General features: G+C 37.8%; 1 long non-coding RNA gene across 2 annotated transcripts in view; it reads right to left on the bottom strand.

Annotated features, from left to right (window-relative positions):
- Positions 1–261: 261 nt before the first annotated feature.
- LOC124400765 overlaps positions 262–19,326 on the bottom strand; it is a 50,865-nt gene continuing 31,800 nt past the window's right edge. For both annotated transcript variants that reach the window (XR_006928433.1, XR_006928434.1), the window contains exons 3-4: positions 5,089–5,194; positions 262–3,139 (exon numbers count right to left, since the gene is read on the bottom strand). This is a non-coding gene — a long non-coding RNA (uncharacterized LOC124400765). The remainder of the gene's footprint in view (positions 3,140–5,088; positions 5,195–19,326) is intronic.

Below are 19,326 nucleotides of genomic sequence, written 5' to 3' on the forward strand. Positions count from 1 at the left end.
ATTTTAACTTAAATTAATTCAATTGGCACAAAGTAAATTGTTTAAATAAAATTAAATAAATTGAAAAATCACTCAATTTAATAAAAAAGAAACAAACAATTATTGCATTAATTCAATTTATTTAATTGTAAAAAAATTGTAAAAAAAAATTTTGATTGTTGATGTTCATAATTGTTAATATTATAAAAAAAAACAACAACAAAAAAATAATCATTTGTTTTGCATGTCGCTCCCTAGCTGTACCGAAATTGTCGAGGACCGTGACTTAAAACCGAGGTACATACCAAATGGTGAATTTTGTGTAAATCTAACCAGGTTATTTATTCATATAAATTCTGCTTAATGTAGATAACTGAATATCATGATACATGACCAGTATCTGCCAGATGTTCCTCCAGCTCATTTAGGTTTCTTGGAGGCCGATGGACATCCTGATTTTGGGAATGTCGCATCTATGATGCATCTATTTTCTTTCACAATGATACATATTCTCGAGCTCTTGATGGACCACGCTTTAGCATCAGGATTAAACGAAAGCGAGATGTTTTCAAAAGATTCCTACAGAATTGCAGCAGATATATAGGATTATTAAGTGTTCATATGCTTGAACGTAATTGGTGGATTCAGAAAGTGGACTCATGGCTTATTATGGAACCAGATTATGACATGCAAACCTTTTTCTGGTCCTCAATTGATCATTTGTGGTCGTTAGCTCACATTAACAATGCTGATTTTTGGGATCCTGTGTGTCGATATATATTGCTAAAATGAATACAAATACAAATTAAGTACTTTGAATCGATAAACCCGATCGTATTGCCCTGCGTCGAGAATCGCGGCAGAGAAACACGTTTCGAATGCAGTCTTTATGCGAGCGGAGCAGAAGAGAGTCCACCGCTTTCCTTCTCGTCATCGTGAGCCGGCTCATTTGATTAAAAAAAGCAGAGAACTCGGCCCAATTTCACAGCACCGTGACCCCGTATGCGCCATTAATGCAGAGCCCGTAGCATCTTCTACGTGGTGCGCACTCAATTTATCCAGCGAGTTCTGGCCTGACGGAGAAAATCAGCTTTCTCTACAACACCCCCACAACCCTAAAACCCCCCAACCCTTCGTCATAGAGGCAGAAAATTAACGGTTTAATTTCCGCTGAGCTCGTAGTGAAGGAGGAGGAAGAAAAAAAAAAACGTGCAGCTACAGATCGACAGTCAGCACTTTTTCCTGCTACAGCGTTAGAATATCCAAACGGAAAACGAAGGATTGCTGGCAATAGAATCCACGCTGGCGGGATGGATTTATAGCTTTATAATAATTATAATAATAATATCATTATCAGATAAGAAGACGGAGCTCTGCGAGGATGAAATGAAACTCTGATCATGAAGTAATAGTTTTTTAGAGGATAGTGATGCATGAAGGACAATGGATCCTTCAGAATTTTCTCTGAACCTCAAGATGATGTTCCACTAAATTTTGTGGAGATTCGCAAGATTTCGTTCAACCACATAGTGAAGTACTGATGTAGGCGAGGAAGTAAGAAGGTGGCATTCCAATTTACATTAATGGCATTTTAAAGACACCAATATGCCAAAGGGCCCAACAGTGACCCTTGGTGGTGCTGAGATTCGAATTTGTGACCTTCCAATCCAGAATCCAAAGCTGAGCTGCCACCTTCCACCCTAAACCATCCCAAAGATGTTCAATAGCATGCCACTCAAGATCTTTCACACACATTTAACCCATGGAAAGCAGATCTTCATGGAGCTGGATTTGTGCACAGGGTGTATTGTCAACTTGTCTCCAAGTTCACATGAAGGGAACATGTCAAGCTCCTGCAACCAGAGATGTCCTACACGACTGTGTGGCTCTAAAATTGTAGTTAGGAGGACATATTGCTGGAAAAATCAGGCGTCTGCATACTTTTCGCAAAACCGCGTAGGTCTTTTAGCTTCTCCGGGCTGCGTTTCTGCAGCTGCATTCATCTCGTTACGTCTTCATCCTGGACTGTAAGCTTTAATTGCTTCATATTGATTTTGTCCTCGAGCTGTGCTGCTTTTCTTACCTGTGTTTGTTTATTACTTTCTCCAGGACGCTGTGTTACTGCTTAACAGTCTGCCCAGGAACGGGAACAGCTGCGATGGTATGCTAACTGCGAACCGAATTGTATACACACACACAACGTGACCAATTACAATCCCGAGATATTGACGTCGGGAAGCCAAGCGTGGAAGCACGGAGTGAATCAAGAGGGCGTAGGGAACAATCCATGATTTTATTTATTTATCTCTTTTTTTTCTTCTTCTTCAATGGCATCAATACAAATGAAGATGTAATTGCGTCTCTCATTTGCAGGGGTCTGATGGAGGTGTGTTGTCCACAGGAGCATATTTTCTTTTCCTTTTTTTTCTTAGTGTTATTTAAATAAAAACCTCAGCTTTTTTATGTTTGCGCATAAATTCAGGTTTCGTATCTCGATCGTGGGAAATAAACATCGTGTAAAGTAAATATAATGTTTATTTCAGCCTCTGGCTAAAAGAGTTAATTAGCTATGCTTTAGAAATAAATATATAAATAAATTTGTAAAGGCTTCAGATTTGACACGGTTTTCCCCGCAGAAAAAGGATTCCTAACGTAGATGTGCCTTTTTTTCGTCTGAAAGTTTCTTCCGTTTAAACACAGAGACCTACAACTTATATATTAAAGCCTAAAAGTATTAGGACACCTGCGTTTTTCTTCCCATATATGCTCTTCTCCAAACTGTTCCCACAAAGTTGTAGGTACACAATTGTATTAGAGGTCTTATGGATGCAGGAGCATGACATTTTCCCTTCACTTGAGATGACTAGGAGCACAAAGGCAGCTTAATGAAGATATTGACAAATCTACACAAAAATCTATTGAAACATCTTCCCAGAAGAGTGGAGCTCATTATAAAAGCAAATGTAGAATAGGATGATCAAAAAGAAACAATTGTATGGTCAGTTGTCACACAAGTTTTTGGCAAAATATAGTGTATAATGATATAAAATTAATATCTAATGAACAAATGCATTTCCATTTTGGTTCCGCAGAGGTTCTTCATTCTTTTTTTTATCCATCTTAGGCTGCCCCCAGGTATGGCGCTGTCCAGGACAAAGTGCTGAAAATGAATAAATGTATAAATGTTATTCCTCTGTGGGTGTAAAGAACCTGGTGAGATTTCTACAGCGGCGTGTGAAACATTTTACTGTAAAAAGATTTCAACGTGACAACCCGCAAACTCAAACGCGTTCGCAATTCACACCTGATCTCATTTGCAGGCTCATTCTTACAACCTTTCATGGATTAGTTTTACCAGGTGAGTTCAAAGCGGGAAAAAAAATGTTCAGGCAAATTTTCAGTCCCTGGACTACGAGTGAGAACAAGCGCATTAATTAATCGAACAACGTCTCCTAATTGCAGAATTTTGTAAAGTCGGGTTGTGTGAAGACAGCGACGTAGAAACGCTTGTAAAGCTAAAATTGCGGTGAGATGGAGCCGCCTCATTAACATTTCTGCAAGTCAGTGAATAAACGCTGTCAGATTAAAACAATGCAATGCTCAATGGATGGCTTTTCTGAAGACCACTTCCTTCTTGCTTCTTCCTCTCTCACCACTGCCTCATTTCTCACACCAAAGCCTCATTGTCTCACACCACTGCCTCATTTCTTTACTGCCTCATCCTCTGCCAAACCCACTTCCACACCACTGTCTCCTCCTCCTTCTGTACCACCCCCTTTCTCACCATTGCCATACCTCCACTTGCACCACTGCCTCCTCCTCTCATCCTCTCACACCACTGTCTTATCATCTCACTTCACTGTCCTATCTCCCCTAGCATCACTGCCTCCTCCTCCTCTTGCACCAAACCAAACTTCCTCTAGCACCACTGCCTCATCTCCCCTCGCACCACTGCCTCGTCCCCTCACACGTCTAAAATGTCTGGAAATCCTGTTTCATCTGAACAGTACCTGAGCCCAACACTGTTAAAAGTCCTAAATAAGCATTTCTTCAAGCAATGCTGCCATTTTAAATCGGCATCACCACACACACACGAGTCTGACAGCATGACTTCCGTATGACTTATTCTCATTCTCTCCATCTTTTCCTATTTACGTACAATCATCCGTGCGCTCGCTGCCGAGCGAAACGTTTCAATATAAAACTCCACAATTTCCTGCAGCTCAACTTGGACCCAAATAAGTGCGAAATATCTTGAGCGCCGTCAGCATTTTTCATTGCTTTAATATTCATCTCTTTAGTTACCAGCTTTTTTTCCCCATATAGTAAATCAGATTCTGTACGTCTCAGCAAGCAGAAGTATAAATGCTTCAATTCTTTGGTTGCCATATTGCTTTAAATGAGGTATAGTATGTTTGCTAGTAAAGAAGTTGGCACTAGGACCATGAAAACTCATTATAGGGCACAGTGCTAGCTTTTTATTTTGAAGGTTATTGAAAGTTTTATTTACTGTGCGCTCCTGAATTAGTTGCTGTATTCTATACAGCACAGTAAAATCTATTTGCATACCCCAGTGATGTTAGGAAGCTGGGGTCAGAGTGGAGGATCAAGCCATGATGCAGCTCCCCTGGAGCACAGAGGCTTAAGGGACTTACTTAAGGGCCAGAAAAAATGGCAGCTTGGAGATACTGAGGCTTAAACCTTTGACCTTCCATTTAGTTAACCAAAGACTGGGTTTCTGCCCAGGTCTGGAACTTTCTAAACCAGTTGTTGCATTCAGTTAATTTTTCTCTTGCCAATTATCCATTACAAGTGACGGCCACAACCAGAGCTCTTTTATCTAGACACTTATCTAATGAATAATGGTTCAATAAACTTTTGAGCTCAAAAGTATATATATATATATATATATATATATATACTATAAGTATATATATATATATATATATATATATATATATATATACTATATATATATATATATATATATATATATATATATATATATATATATATATATATATATATATATATATATATATATATATATAGTCTTCACAATTTTAGTATTTTGACATTATGAGCATCTTTTATTTGTTTGCCACCTACCTACAGACTCCAGGACTGGGTTAAACACGCACAGCATCCTCAGGTGCTGGATTTAGGCTCCTGAAGTTGTTCACATCAGGTCTTCACCGAATCCTAAAGGTTTCTTCTAAAAAAAAAAGGGCATCGTATGGCAGTTGGCAGACGTCCTTATCCTGACATTTATCTCAAAATAAATAGAAATAAAGACTCATGTGAAACAGAGTGTGTGTATGTTATATTTAAAAAGCATTACTGCCGTTACGATGTTCGAGTGTGAGAGACGCGTCACAGGGACACTAAACATAGTAGGCTTAATTAGCGGATGCTGTAAACATCAACCCATTCGATTTAGTTCACGCAAAACACTGCAGTTTTAGAGAAAATAAGAGAAGAAAGAAAAGAAGCTGGAAATATATAAATAAACTCAAACCAAAACATACCATAGATTTATACCTGTTTGTATGGGGTGTATACGGTGTGTGCGTGTGTATATATATATATATATATATATATATATATATATATATATATATATATATATATATATATATCAGGTTAGTGATACTACAATACCAATGGAGTAAATATAATATTTACAGTAGTCACAGTAGGTGAAAACATATGAACCCATTTCGCACGTGTGTGTGTGTGTGTGTATGCAAGTGTTAATATTAAGTGTAAGCAGTAGCTGTGAGAAGAAAACAATGGTGCCATATTCGTTGAATATACACTTAGAGTTCCCAGTGCTCACCTCCCACTGTGTTTGTTTATAAAAAAAAAAATTAAAAAAAAGGAAAGAAAAAAAAAAAAAAAGAACAGAGAGGCAGAACTTCATCTGTAGCTCTCATAAAAAATACAATTCAACAAGTGTTAAACAAGTGTTTTCCTCCAGGTAAGTCATCTTATTACATCACACACTTTGATGCAGGAGATGTTCAGTTTAAACAAACTAGCTTGCTAGCCAGAAAAAAAAATAAAAATAATAATAATAATAGGCATTTTATAGAATTTCAATGGCTTTACATTTTCATTTACAGCATTTAGAAGACACTTTTATCCAGAGCGACTTACAACTGAGCAGGTGAGTGCTAATGGAAGCTCAAGGGATTTGAACTCACAACCTTCAGATCACAAGTTCAGCGACTGAGCTACCATCTGCTCTTTCTAGGAGTTTTACATTGTAGCGGTTTTTATGGAAGTGTCTACCAGGATCATGCCATTGGAAACCCAAACTTGCTCCAGCTACAGGAAGATCTGCTCCTCAGGGGTTGGATGTGTGTGAAGGATTTCAAATGGTGTATCTGCTATAGAGCTCAAACCCTATTAAACACCTTTGGGATGAACTGGAACGCTAAGACCCAGGCTTCCTTAAATCTCCACAAAATCTCAAGGAACATCATTCAAGAAGAGTGGAGTTAATTATGAGTACATAGGAATGTGGAATAGGATTTTCAAACTGCAATGAGTAGAAGATCTTGAGTGACCTGCTATAGAGCGCAAACCCTATTGAGCACATTTGGATGAATGCTGAATGAAATCTTCAGAAAAATCCAGTGGAACACCTTCCAGGAAGAGTGGAGCTTTTATTAGAAAAGCGAATGGAGACTTAACGTGGAATGGGATTTTCCAGGAGGAGCACATAGCAATCTTATGGTCAGGTGTCCACAAAAGGTTTTTCATATATTGTACAATCAGAATTCAAAAACATCTACAAGCCAAAACAAATCTCAAGACCAACCTGAAATTCTTGGCCTGAGGTCTACACAACAAGCACATACCCTCACGCTCTCCATCATCTGTGGAGTGAGAATGAAGCCATGAAGAACCGCGTCGTCTTGTCCCACCGTGAAAACGGTCTGCAGCGTACCTTTAATCTGCTCGCTCTTTCACTTTGGCTTTTCATCTCATCCTGGTGCTTTTCCCGCCACCGCATTTCAGTCGCCGTAACACGTATCATCCTGACATCTCCATCGGTTTCTAGTCGGGATCCGCAGCTTCTTCGCTGTAGAGAGCGTTTTATGTGGGAGCCATTTTTCACGCTTCGGCTGCTTTGTTGATACAAAACCTCCTGTCTTTTACCATCTGCGTTCAGATGCATAAGACTTTTCATTTTGTTCCTCAGATCGAAGCTCAGTTATGAAGCCACTGGCAGATGAAGAACATCGATTATCTTGTTACGAAGGCACGAGTCACCGCATGGGATATCAAGTCAACTGTCACTTCTCAAAATTGTGAGCAGCAAAAATGAGTGAACATGAGGATCTGAGCGACATTGAGATTTCTCGAGCATTGGGTCAGAGAATCTTCAAAAAGAGAGGTCTTGTGCAAGAGTTAGTATCTAACAAAGGTTCTTCAGAGAACTGGTGCAATTCTGACTTTATTGTTTGCAATTCTGAATGTATTTCAAAATTCCAAGAAAAAGTCTGAATTGGTATAAATAATGTCGGAATTACAAGGAAAAAAAAATTTGGATTGTAAGAAGTCAGATTTGCGAGAAATAAGGTCAATTTTGATAAAAAAAATTAAGATTGGGAGATAACAAAAATCAAGACAAAGAAAAAAAAAAAAAACAAGGATTGTGAGTAAAAAAATATGAATTGCAAGAAATAAAATCAAGATTGCGAGAAATAAATTCGAAATTGCAATAAAAAAGTCAAAATTGTAAGTCGGAATTGTGTGAAAAAAAAATCAGAATTTTAAGAAAAAGTCGAAATTGCAAGAAAAAAAGTCGGAATTGTGAAAAATAAAGTTGGAATTGCGAGGGGGGAAAAAATCTGTATTGTGAGAACTAGAGTATGAAATGCGAGAAACAAAGTCGGAATTAAGAAAGAAAAATCAGGATTGCGAGAAATAAAGTAGGAATTGCGAGAAATAAAGAATTGGAGTTCATTTGAGCTGGTTTTCAATTAATGATGACAAAATCGAATGCGGAATACAGAATAAGGAGCATTTGATGGTGCTGAGGTAAAGACCTGGTAAAAACATCAACAAAGGAAACGTAGCAAACTTTAGACTTTTCCTGACGTTTACAAAAAAAAAAAAAACGAGCATCTGTTATCCGATATCCGAGTTGTTTTAAATCAATTTTCTTTCTGTCAGCATTAACAACTATATGTTTTTGTATGGCCCGGCCCTGAAAGCACTCTTTGAGGGGGAAAAAAACCCTGACATGTACTTTGACGTACTTCTGAAGGAGAACATGCGAGAGGCTGTCGATAAATAAAAGGCATCGAGTCGGAAAATATGGTGTGGAAAAGCAATAAGTTTCCATCGAAATCACAGGGGTCCGATTGCAGCAGTGCGTCAAAACAAGACTGCGGTGAAGAGCGCTGAAAAGGCATGACGGCACTATCGAAATGAAATCTGCTGTGAGTCATTAGAGCTGGTTTAATATTTCACCATGAAGGTGCTGCATTAACATCTGCTAGTGAGATAAGTGTCTACTGGTGGGATACACAATATTTCAGTCATTTACTAATAATATTCTGTTCATTAGTGGAGAGATTGTGGTTATTTCCCAAACAGTATTAGACGTCTTTGGATGATAAGCTTAACATTTTCCATTCAGTTGAACCAGTAGGTTGTAGCACTTTGGATCCGAAAGTCATGAGTTCAAATCCCATCCACACCAAGCTGCCACTTCTAGGCCCCTGAACAAGGCATTTAAATAAAATGTTTGCTTGGTTAAATGATATATAAAATAATATTTGATAATACTTTATAGAATAAAATTGGATAATTCAAATAAATGCAACACACATTTTTATTATTTTGATTAAACCAAGTTATCAATTAAATTGGCACAAATCACATTAATTAAATACAATTAATAAATAGAAAAATTCAATTAAATCGTTTACCCCCACGTAGACCCCCATTTGGGTAATACAGATGTGCATGTGTGTGTTTCACATTTATTATTAAACATTCTGAAGATATGATCTACTTAACCGTTCTACTTATTTCAGCAAACTTAGACAAACGTCTTCATTCCTTCCATTAATCATTCATTCACTCCCTCGATATGTGGGTTTAACAGGATTTTCTCCTTTTAAGAGAAATTCATGAAGCTGGACATAAAACACGAAAGAATCCATAGATCTAGCATTAGCCGTTGTCCGCCATTTAATACGTTCCTGAAGAAAATCAGACCCGTAAAAAGGACCGCATTCTGTATACATGTACCAAACTGAAAGCCCTGTTCTGGAAAGGTTCTGTATGAATACTTGTACCCTTACACCCCTAGAGAATATACATACAGGGGTGCATGTATGAAGATTTATATGCCACAAAGTATATAGCAAAAAATTATATAGGTTATAAAACATGTTATACATTACAGGGGTTTTAGAAAATATGAATTATAGTCATATCCCATTTTAAAAATTTTAAAGTTATACAGTGTAGGTAAATGTGTAGCAATGAAGATTATACAGTATAGTATATTTACACATTATATAATGGAATGTATGAAGGTTTTAATATATATATATATATATATATATATATATATATATATATATATATATATATATATATATATATATATATAGTAATGTATAGAGGTTATACAATGTATATGTATATAGAGTATATGCATGATGTCTAAATGGGTAAGGAGATAGATAGATAGATAGATAGATAGATAGATAGATAGATAGATAGATAGATAGATAGATAGATAGATAGATAGATAGATAGATAGAGACAGACAGACAGACAGACAGACAGATATAGTATAGAAAGAAAAAAAAATATATAGGATTTATAGAGCATATGTATGACTACTGTAGACAGACAGACAGACAGACAGGCAACTGTAGACAGACAGACAGACAGACACAGACAGACTACTGTAGACAGACAGACAGACAGATAGATTACTGTAGACAGACAGACAGACAGACTACTGTAGACAGACTGACAGACAGATACTTTATTCATCCCAATGGGAAATGTATAATTTATAATTGTGTGCAGGTTATACAGAATATATGAAGGCTGTATATGTTGTGATATAAAGGACATGTATGAAGGTTATATCAGTTATAAAAACTATATGAATGTTAATTTTCATTTTGTAAATGCTTTAGTACATGTTTATTCTGCAGTGGACCGGCGCTGCCTAAATTAATATATTCTAGTAAGACGTGTTTAGTGTACCGGCGAAAGCTGTTTGTAATCAACAGGTTTTCATATTCATGAGACGTGACAGTACATAAAGTGAACAAAATGTTTTAGCATTGAAGTGGGATTGTATAAAAGCCTCAGTGAAGTGTTGACTCTTCAAAGCCTTGACTGCGTACGTCCGCTTAAAATGTTCTTCCCTCCTGTTAGCAAGCAGTTGTCAGATTTTGTACATATCTTTAAGCAGCAGTTTATGCAGCGGAGGATTTTGTTTATGTTTTATGAATGAGCACTGGTCATTAGCACGGCCTGTTGTTTTTAGTTCAGAAGAAATTGTTTTTCGTTTGTTGAAATGAAGTGCTAATGTAAGGTAATGGGAAGAGGGATGGGAGGATGAGCTTTCATCAGAAAACAAAATTGCACTCAACAATTCAAGCAAATATCATTTCCCATCTAATACAGCTGCCTTTCAAGATTAATCATGACTACAATGACCCTATCATGGACAGTGGAGCTTCTCCTGGACATTGTGCTGAACTCATTATTACACTCAACAGAATTCATTCTACTTTAAGTCCTGAGGATCGGCTACACTTCAGATGGAGGCACATGCATTTCAGAACATTCCAGAGAATCTCAGGTACGCTCGATCCAGCGGTATTTTAGGTGTTAATCCAGACAAAATGTATGCACATAACTATGACCTGAAACTTTTATATAACCTTCCACTCTGCTCAACATATTCCGTTTAGAGGGTTTTCCCTCCGTCCTTTAGCTCTAGGAAATAAATCTCTGCACTGTAACAGACACAAGAATGAACAAAGCGAGAGCCAAAAAGCTAACGAGTACAAGAAAGTGAATTAATTGGACAATCTGAAACAAAGACTCGGAAACATTAATCACTTTTGTCTTCTGCGCTCAGATTTTTCTTTGCACCACTTATTCGAACTTCTTCCAGCTCCGTTTTCCTCCATCTGATTTTAACTGTTTCTCATGTAGCTGCTGTTTACGTAAGCTGTACCATCAGAAATGATCAGATTCCATTTGCAGATCGGGAGTTACCACACTGTCTGGACAAAAGTATTTGGACACCTGACTTTTCTAGCCGTATGTGGTTCTTCTTCGAACTGTTACCATAAAGACAGAGGCACACAATTAAACCTGTTCCAGCATGACTCCAAGCTCCATGAAGATCTGCTACCCATGGGTTGGGTGTTTGTGGAAGCTCTTGAGTGGCCTCCTATATAATATATTCAACAATCTTGACAATTTCACTGCTAAAGCCTTAATATTTATTTGCTGTACATATATTTGAATATATTAACATATTTATCTGCACTTGCCAATTTGCAAAATTGCCACAATTTGCATTTCTGGTAGATGCTAAACTGCATTTTGTTGCTGTGCACCTGTACAATGCAATGACTAAGTTTTATCAGTCTATCCATCTATCCAGCACTTTACTAAGTGGCTGAATTAAATCTTAAACAAATCTCCACAAAATCTAGTGGAACATCTTCACTTCTTCTAGTGGAGCTTATTATACGAGCTAATGGGGGCTAAACTTTTGTCCGAATAAACTTTTGTCCAAACACTGTATACATGCAATATAATTACTTGAATGATACCCATGAAACCCTGATGTTTGAAAACCATGAAGTTTGTGTAGATGAAGCTCTGCATGTACTCAGGATGTTCTCTTCTCTGAAATGTCACCAGCAGGCTATTTTTGAAACCTGAAGGCCTACAATTGTAGCCTTAAATTGCTGTCCTTGGTTGACAGAACTGGAACCTGATCTGTTTTTTTGGCTCTTTTGGCGCATCCATGTTTCTGTGCACCACCGATTCCGACACAGGAAGTGCTGATGTTAGTGATCGATCTTGCAGTAATGTGATGATAATTAAAATGAATTAATTATGGCAGTATATCCTGCAGGAACTGTCCTTCAATTAGACTAAAGACTGATGCTCAGGAACACCACCAAGTGTTACTTGTGCTAAGAAACAAAACCAAACATGGCAAACTACACAAAGATACAACCATTTACACCAACATCTGTAAAGCATGGTAGTGGCGGGATCTACTTTTTTGGCCAAATGTATTGGGACACCTGATTTGTCCAGCCAAGAATTTCCATTCGCTTGAACTAGAAGTTCCAAACCTGTTAAATTGGATGTGTTTAAGCTAGTTTGAAGAAGCACAAAGAAACAGGGGTGATTGTGCCGACTGTAGACATTAAACAGCCCCAAAAATACAGCCAGTGTCATTAAGAATGCAGAAGGTGGGAGTTTAGTGATTAAGGCACTGGACTTTGGATCTGAAAGGCATGAAGTCCAATTCCAGCCACACTAAGCTGCCATTCCTGGGCCCCTGAGCAAGGCCCTTAACCCTATAGGTTCTGGATATAAATGTCATAAATGTAAAATATGTCTTTAGCACAGAGAAGAACAAGGAGTCCTGAAGTAGGTACTGTAATAGTTTTGGCTCCCACAGAGACCTGATCTCCACAGTGTCGAGTTTGACTAGGATTCCATGAAGAGCCAGAAGGGTGTGAGGCAGGATACATCCATAGGAGATCTACGGTTAGTTTAACCCTACCTGCTGAGTTCCTTCAAAAACTGTGCAAGAAGGAGAGCAAATGGAGGTCACAACAAATATGGAATTTATCCAGATTTCTCTTCTGTTCATTTAATTAAAAATAATCGGTCAACGCATACATCTACCACTTATTAATGCATTTTATTTATTTATTTATTTATTTATTTATTTATTTATTTATTTATTTATTCCCCCTTCTCTTTCTGTTCAATCGTTCAATTTCTTCAGACTGCTGTGTTTGGAAATCCCTGGAGATCACCGTTTTCAGAAACGGCTCATCTGGTGCTAACAACCATGCTACAGTCAAAGTCACTAAGATCCCATTTTTTTCCTCTCTTGTTCTCTCGCGTTTAATGTGAACCTTAAATGAAGCTCTTGAGCAGGGCTCTCCGGGTGCTCTTTTAAAGCTTTGAAGGGAATAGATAGCGATCATCATTCCTATAAATATAAAACAGTCATCACGGTTGTTCAGAAGTACGTTCAGAAAATAGCTGGTGGAAAAAGTGGCTCTGAAATAGAAATGGGGCGATAAAGGCTGTGTGGATACGGCAATCTGCGAGACGTGTGTGGAAAATCTGAAACAGCTGCACATTTGTGGAACAAGGGTCTAAATTTATAGCTGGACTGAAATCACAAACTCGAACCATAGCAAGTCGATAGTGCTCAAAACTACAGTAACCCAAACGATGAACGTACACAATGGAAGTCTCTCAAATGGTAAACGCAAATTCAGGCTAATGCAAACTCCAGGATGAGCTTCGAAGAACCGAACAATCCTGGATCATGTCAAATAGTCATTGATAAAATTCAGCTAATTGAGTAAAATGTACAGAGATGGTATGAACCTACAAATGAACTGCATCTAGAACGTCATTCTGAACCGGCCTGATTTATCTGGACACCTTATATCTAAATAAAGCGCTCTTCAAATGGAAACCAGCTGAGGATGTTCTCCACCTGAACAGTCTGAAGAGGTTCATGAGGTTCCATAAGGGCCTTGCTTATGGGCCCAGCAGTGGCAGCTTAATGGTTCTGGGATTTAAACTTGTGACCTTTCAATCCAGATCCCAATGCCTTAACCACTGAGCTCCCACCTCTCACTAGTCTTGGAAGGTTAAACTCAAGAACCATGAAGATGGAGTTGAACTAGAATTAATATAAACAGTCTTCTACAATCCCCGTGAACATGATTTTATACTCAAGTCTCCATCACGCGATAATCTCAACAACGATGGAACTATAATAAATGGACCTTCAGTGGTAAAGATGAAGATGGGTTCCATCCTTGAAAGGTTTCTTTCTCATCAAGTCTCAGGGACATTTTCCTTGTTTCTTACAAGAGATAAACTTATAATGACTCATTTATAACCCTAACATTTATATTTGGTATTTAATTAAGTAAAGCTGCTTTGGGAGAATGCGTGTTCTTAAAAGCGCTGCAAAATGGCTCATCTTCAGGGAGATGTTCAGTAAGTGGTTCATTCATTAAGTAACGAGTCATATGAGACCTGAACCTTAAATATTAATTATAAACCAATATTCTATACAAAGAACAAGCATCAAGAAGTCTCTGCAAAAGTCACTGCAACCTCTACTTCCTGGAAATGTCCATCGAAATCTCACCAGCCAATTAGAGTAAAGCAGTGTTAAGCACAAACCCCTTTGAGAGGTTTGTGCCAGAATGGCAACGTTCACTTGCTGAGTGTTAATGACGACCTTGAAGATGTAAATCAGGGGTCCCCAAAATACGGCCCACAGGCCCGGACATTTGGAACTATGCCAGATACATTTTATGGAAATGTATGTCCACCTACTTTTAGCTACTGGATGATCTTGTGCATCATTTCACACTAGAGAAGATTCAGTGTTCCACTAAAGGCTGTCATCATTTCTTTTTTCCTTCTGTTTTTCTCTTTTTATTAATTTGTCTTTTCTTTGTACATATATGTAAATGCATGTAACAATGTATAATAATGGTGCACTGGTAGGGGAGATCTGTTGGGGCAAAAATGGTTTTGCCCTTTTGTTCTTGTTTTTCATTACAAATATTATATTATGTAAAATAACAATAAAAAGACTTTGCAAAAAAAAAAAAAAAATTATAAAATCTCCACAATAAAACTGGTAGTCACTCTGGCCTCTCATTTTCTGTTACAGACCCGGAAAGAAAGAAACAATTATGAGGCCCTCACAGAATAAAGTTTGGGGGCCTCTAACGCAAAGGAAAACTAGGGCAGCGTCTATAAGCCATGATGGTAGTTTGAAGACCATGCTATATTTTTTGCATTTTGGGTTCATTGCTTTAAGTTTCAAAGTCTTATTCTTTAAGTCCAAATGTAATTCTATAGTCTCAAGGTCGTAAAATGTCACATGCATCGGCTCAGTCACTTTGTAGCACCGAGTTTGTAGCTGCCTACTCTTTGAAGTGGGACACCAGGAATTGAAATTCAGAAGAAATCCAATTTCGGGAAAGTTCACTGCAGCCGAGACCTACTTAGAGGAACATTTGTGCTTTTTAGAAGAACACATTCGAGATCAGTGTCAAACAAAAGTCTCCTGATAAGGGAATGTTAGTGGTCTATATGGCTAACTGCAGAGGATTATGAGGACTGAGAAAATGGTAGCCAATAATTATTCTCAGACAGAGGGGTAATGAAAGAAAGTCTGAATATAGCACCTTGAGAGTGGGAGAGTGAAACAGAAGGGCAGAAAAAAAGAAAGAACGATATACTAGGGTTTATTAAAGTCCTGAACTAATCTTGAATGAAAAGCAGTCTACAAAGAAGGTGAAACAAAGGGCAGAAAATAGTTTTTTCTTTCTTTCTTTCTGTTAGACTTTAAATTTTCTATTTGAAAAATCAAGTATTTTTCCTCCCAACATGACATTTTACATTTCTAAGAACCAACTTAAAGTAAAAGTATATAAATGGAGTTTCGTATTAGTCATGTCGAGGTCATTCAGAGGACCAGAGAGTGAAATGGATAATCTTGGTAACTTTTTTCCCTTTGCTTTAATCCCACCTAAAAAAAAAAAAAAAGCAGAATTTCCAACAATTTGAAGATATTGTTTGTCTTAAATACATACGCTTGTAAAGGCATTGGTGTAAATTCTATAGGCATGCCGTAGTATATCCAGAGATAGAAAGATCTCACAAAAGAACATCACATAAAATCTATCATTGTGTGGTAGATGAAAGATCTAGCCCACAAGATACAAGGTGGTATCAAACAGTATCAAGATAAGCTCTGTATACAAAACAGTACTTTCCTATGCATCTATTTTTACACACCTTCACCTTTAAAAGAAACCTCTTGCACAGCAATACAGCGATCCTGCACTCCTGTGACTTGTCCTGGAAGTCTTCTTTCCTTTTCTTCTGCGATTCATGCTGGATCTTCACAATGGTGTCAAGACGGTGAGCTGGATCTTAATCTTTGCGAAACTCCACAAGAGCGTGGAGAGAAGGTTGAATGTCGATGTTTTTGTTCGTGTTGAGGTGTGAGGAGGTGAACATGTGGTCAGAAGAGCACCCTTTGCTCCCGATATAAACAGGACGAAGTCTTTAAAGGTCGGTGCTCCCTATGACTCTGCATGCAGCCTTGTGCTGCCGTGTTTCCAAACTTTTTGATGCCACCTCGTAGTTTCACCAGCTAGCTGACTGGGTCACGTGGGTGCTTTCCTGGCTCCAGACGGAGGTTTCTGGTGACCGTAATCTGTACAGAGAACTGTCATTGTCTGATATCTCTCCTGAGACATGTTGGAACGAGGCTGTTCCAGGTGGGAGCTATAAGTTCTTGCTGAGATACAGCTTTATCAGGTATCCCACTGGACTGAGAGATTAGAACTTTGTCTGGTAATCTGGAACTGAGGAAAGACCCGACCTGAACACACATTTATACAGAGCCTTGTTTTTTCAAGTGCTTTGCATGGGTTTTGTTCATTTTCTCAGTCCATTTTTCTTCAGAGGGCAATCAGATGCTTGTTCGGTCCTTTATCTACTCGAGACTCTCTTGTCTTTGTGCATAAAATCCATAAGGTCCCTTGCAGAGAATGCAGGGTTTTCATGTATTAGGTGTACTATTTATAGTCTACTGACTTTACTTCTCTACTATTTGTTTCCATTCACATTATAATGGATTCTCCCACCCTCACCTTGGCCTCCTGTTTTTTCCTTTTCCTCAGTTGAATGTGGGTCATGTTTACACCCAACCCTTCCATGCCTCCTTTGTTCCTGACTCGTGCTCTGCTTAATGGTGATCACTTAAAAGACCACAGTTATAAGAGTAAATAAATAAAAGTTATACTACATGCCTTACCTTTTTGAACACACACAGTCAACTAATGATGTTCTTATCATAAGGATATAATCACATATCCAGCATCCCCGTCCAGCCACAAAAATGCTTTCAATACCTTCTTTCTCTTGTACTACATATATTTGAAAAAGATATATTCTGTGTTACAAAATTTTAAGGTTTAAAAAAGCGTTCGTTTTCTCTATATACGGAGGCATTAGAGACTTTTGTAGATTTTTTTTCTCTTGCTCTAAAACAAAAGCACTATTATAGGCAAACAATACAAGATCAATAGTATAGCTAAAAGATTTTTAATCCTATACATGCATGGGTGGGAATTTGCACATGAAAAGAGACGTGTCAATGAATCATGCGATCCCCACGGCGCTTCCGTTATAGAAATGTATTCAAAGCAATCATCTGGAAACACTATTGGCTGCTAATAAGTCTTACAATTGGAGAAGCTTGTTGAGTATTGAAAAAAAATTCATGCAACATTAAATGACAGATTATTCTTTTTTTTTTATCCAGTTTGGACTGCTTATTACTCTTGACATTTTTTTTTTTTTTTATCACATCCCAAATACAATGCTGAGATTTTGTGCAAATTCCTTACAATGAAGACAACTAAGCATAACTAAAGTCTATTTTGTTGCATTGAAGACAGGCAAGAAGATTGGACCTCAATAAGAAACCAGTAATGGGTCATTTACCACTTAAACCATCGTTTTCTTTAACTAGCGCTGTCCATGGTGCTGACAATTGGAAAAAAATGAGTTTTTGAAAAATCTAAAATGGACTCTTCGTTTCACTTTTCTTGACATTTAAATATTAATATGTATCTTGTGTGGCCTGCTAAAAAGCCCAAACCCTATTAAGGCCTCCTCACCTCACTTACATCAGTATCTGACTTTACTTACACCCTTGTGTTAAAATAAGCACAAATCTCCACAAGCACATGCCTTTTTTCGTAGGTACTAATCACTGCATACTTGGAACAACCAAAAAAGACCTGCTGTTTTGGAGAACGTTCTCACGCAGTGGTCGAAATAGTCATCTTGAACCCTCCTGATCTGCTCCTTTACCTAAGAGAAGCCTATTCACAAAAGGTTTGACTGAACGAATATTATTTCAGCCTAAACAATGACAGTGTCCAAATTCTGAACAATAATTGGAAGACTGGTGGCTCTGCCCACTTCTGTAGCTGTAACAAATGAAGGAACCAAAAAAAGAAAATGCACTTTTCTAAATGGGATTGAAGGTAAAAGGTCATCACTTGACCTAGAACTGAATCTGCATCTGCTATGTACCCTATGTCTCCCTGGAGATATCTCCACAAATCAAGATCTTATCATTTCCTTGAAGCACCCTCTCCTATTTAATGGACAATTCATGGTTCTTTTCATCATTTTCATCAATTCATCATTCTTGTTGCTAATCTGACTCAGTCACATAGATGTCTTGTTTATGATATCACAAGGACCAGGCAATTTATCTTCATACAGTGCAATCAGGAGGTTGTTCAGTCCCTTGTCTTCTTCAGATTGGATTGCTGCACCCCACTGCTGGCAGGTCTTCCGTGCATAAAATCCTTAAGATCTTTGAAACTGATCGAAAATGCAGCCGCTAGCCTTGTTTTCAATCTCCACAAGCTACCCTACACCATCCTATCATCCACTGTCCATCAAATCACAAAGGAGACACACATCAAGCTTCTTCTCTGGGCACCCAGATGGTGGAACCACCGAACTCTCCTTACTAAGCGCTAAACTCTGGCTGAACCCAGAATTTAAGGGGAAAATTTAAATTTTGATTGTTTCTTTATGAACACAGCGTCTAGACATTATTAGACAGTTTTAGGTCTTTCAAGAGAAAAATAGCCTACACAATCTATTTTCGTTTTCTCTAAGGAGAATGAAAGGAGCCGATTTCGCCTACTTTCTCCGCTTAACTCCTTTAATCTCAGATGTTCCTGATAGCATTCAAACCCTAGATTTTTTCCGGTTTCAACTTACAAATGTCTTACAATTAAGACAACCAAGGATTGCTGGTGTTAAGCTTGCAGGGAGACTCGTATCTTGGTGATGCAATGAGACCTAAATCCTGAATGATACATTTCATGAATGTTATTCTTATGTAGATATTCCAAGCTAAATATGTCGTGTGGATACCATCATATCCTCCTAACCCTCTTTTACACATGTATACATTCTCACATTTAAAATTCAGTACACAAT

This window comes from Silurus meridionalis, chromosome 18, assembly GCF_014805685.1.
Source record: "Silurus meridionalis isolate SWU-2019-XX chromosome 18, ASM1480568v1, whole genome shotgun sequence".
NCBI classification, from domain to species: Eukaryota; Metazoa; Chordata; class Actinopteri; order Siluriformes; family Siluridae; genus Silurus; species Silurus meridionalis.